This window comes from Centruroides sculpturatus, unplaced genomic scaffold, assembly GCF_000671375.1.
Source record: "Centruroides sculpturatus isolate CEXI.00-Female unplaced genomic scaffold, Cexi_2.0 scaffold2574, whole genome shotgun sequence".
In the NCBI taxonomy this organism is placed as follows: Eukaryota; Metazoa; Arthropoda; class Arachnida; order Scorpiones; family Buthidae; genus Centruroides; species Centruroides sculpturatus.
In genome coordinates, this window is record NW_019390895.1 from 9,224 (window position 1) to 12,351 (window position 3,128).

The following is a 3,128-nucleotide window of genomic DNA, read 5'->3' on the forward strand; positions in this document are numbered from 1 at the left end:
ATTTTTCTTATAGATTGCACACAATAAAGCTTAATAATACAATTTAAAAATACTGTTTATTATTAAAAAATGTATTTAAAACACAAAAAATAAATTATTTATAAAGCGACGAGGTATAAAATTATGTATCCAATAAAATATTTAGTATTTATATTGTTGCAGTTGAACTGTCTCCATATATATATATATATTATTATTTTTTATCTATAATTTTATTATTAGTTAAAAATAATTTTGTTAGTCACGAATGCAGCATTCTTTTAAGTCACGCCAATATGGAATATAAATAAATAACCTATCGATTGATAATTTTAGTGTTGAATCTAATGATAAATGTTCCATTAATTAGGTCGTTATAGGTCATATTACATGAATTCTGTTCACAATAAACAACACAATCACAGCATATCATATAATAATACCATAAATGTACTTAAATATAATAAAAAATACATTCTAAATTCTTCAATAATTTCATTCAATTTTCTTAACCTTAAACTTTGTTACATATGCGTGATAGAAAAAGTTAATAAACAACACAAAGTACATCATATAAGTAATTATAACTACTACAATACGAATTGAATCAATGTGGCATTCTACATTAAACATAGAAAGTATGAAGCTGTAAAAGGTGCAACCCATACCCACGAATATTTGTAAAATTTGTGATGTGGTAATTAGAACAGATACAAATTTCGGTATCTTAATTTTAATTACTTTCAATGCAAAGTAACCGTACATGAAGGAGTGTACAAGGAAATTCATTGTGGAGTACCAACGTATAACTGCCATTGGTTTGGATGCCACGAACCAAGAGGTTAACAATGTCATAGCGTGATGAAACCAATGCAAGAAGATTAGCTTCTGTTTCCGAAGAATTATAAACGCAGTATCAAATAATTCGGGTATTTTCGACAATAGAAACATGAAATTCCAAAACATAATGACGTGAAAATTGAAATAATCCGAATTACAAACGGAATAAGTGAAACTGAAAGCTTGTATGACGTAAATCATTTCTGGTAGTACCCTTGCAGCTGCCAGTGTGCTGAATAAACATAAAAATGTATTCCAGATGAATAGCATCTTCCTTAAATCGAATGCTTCTCGACTTTTCATTAACTTTTTACCCAAATAAATCGATGATAAATAAATAGAAACAACGTAAATCGATATATGCCAATTATTTTCGAACCATTTCTCGTAATATGTCACGTTAAAATTATTTTCGAAGCCAAAATAAAATTTATATTCAGGGTTATATGGGAATTGGACAGTGTTATTCATTTCTGTAAATAGACAAAAGAATATTTTAAAGTTTTTATATGTCATTAAAATATTATTTAAATAAGTAATTAGTTTAAAAGAAGGCTCAAAAATCGCCTATGAAGTTGCCAGTTTCNTTGTAATTATTTTAATTATTTTTATTTCCAAACTGATTTTAACCAGTTCTATAGTAAGGTAACATTCCAATAGACAATATGCAAAGCTTTTTTTTCAGTTTACAGCAGTATTTATTACATAAAATTTAAGTAAAGCTTAACATGCCGATCTTGCCCCGATCTCCCCTATTAATAATTCTTAATTACATCGGTTATTACTACAAATTGTAAAAATTATTATCGCATATTAATTTTATATGAAGAAATGAATTGAACTGAGAAGTTTTCTAAATGTGAAAATCTTTTCGTAAGAAATGAATTAAAAAGTTTCCTAAATATTAAAATTATTTATAATCTTAATTTACTCGAGAAATTTGTGTACGTCAAATTCGGAATATGTCCTGTTTGGATAAAACAAATTTTGCTCGGTATACGACTTTTGTTCGGTATACGGCTTAATTCAATTATACGCGCCATCTATGAACAAGTAGCACTATCGGTGTACTAGACCAGACTAGNCAATATGGAATATAAATAAATAACCTATCGATTGATAATTTTAGTGTTGAATCTAATGATAAATGTTCCATTAATTAGGTCGTTATAGGTCATATTACATGAATTCTGTTCACAATAAACAACACAATCACAGCATATCATATAATAATACCATAAATGTACTTAAATATAATAAAAAATACATTCTAAATTCTTCAATAATTTCATTCAATTTTCTTAACCTTAAACTTTGTTACATATGCGTGATAGAAAAAGTTAATAAACAACACAAAGTACATCATATAAGTAATTATAACTACTACAATACGAATTGAATCAATGTGGCATTCTACATTAAACATAGAAAGTATGAAGCTGTAAAAGGTGCAACCCATACCCACGAATATTTGTAAAATTTGTGATGTGGTAATTAGAACAGATACAAATTTCGGTATTTTAATTTTAATTACTTTCAATGCAAAGTAACCGTACATGAAGGAGTGTACAAGGAAATTCATTGTGGAGTACCAACGTATAACTGCCATTGGTTTGGATGCCACGAACCAAGAGGTTAACAATGTCATAGCGTGATGAAACCAATGCAAGAAGATTAGCTTCTGTTTCCGAAGAATTATAAACGCAGTATCAAATAATTCGGGTATTTTCGACAATAGAAACATGAAATTCCAAAACATAATGACGTGAAAATTGAAATAATCCGAATTACAAACGGAATAAGTGAAACTGAAAGCTTGTATGACGTAAATCATTTCTGGTAGTACCCTTGCAGCTGCCAATGTGCTGAATAAACATAAAAATGTATTCCAGATGAATAGCATCTTCCTTAAATCGAATGCTTCTCGACTTTTCATTAACTTTTTACCCAAATAAATCGATGATAAATAAATAGAAACAACGTAAATCGATATATGCCAATTATTTTCGAACCATTTCTCGTAATATGTCACGTTAAAATTATTTTCGAAGCCAAAATAAAATTTATATTCAGGGTTATATGGGAATTGGACAGTGTTATTCATTTCTGTAAATAGACAAAAGAATATTTTAAAGTTTTTATATGTCATTAAAATATTATTTAAATAAGTAATTAGTTTAAAAGAAGGCTCAAAAATCGCCTATGAAGTTGCCAGTTTCCATAAATTAATGAATTCCCTATTGTTTAGTAGGCTACAACTAACCTCAACTTAGCCCAACTCTTGAATAAGAATCTTATTGTTTAATTAT

The 3,128-nt window shown here is 27.9% G+C and overlaps 2 pseudogenes; both read right to left on the bottom strand.

Annotated features, from left to right (window-relative positions):
- Positions 1–248: 248 nt before the first annotated feature.
- LOC111617533 lies at positions 249–1,290 on the bottom strand (annotated as a pseudogene).
- Positions 1,291–2,003: 713 nt separating this feature from the next.
- Positions 2,004–2,923, bottom strand: LOC111617535 (annotated as a pseudogene).
- Positions 2,924–3,128: the final 205 nt, after the last annotated feature.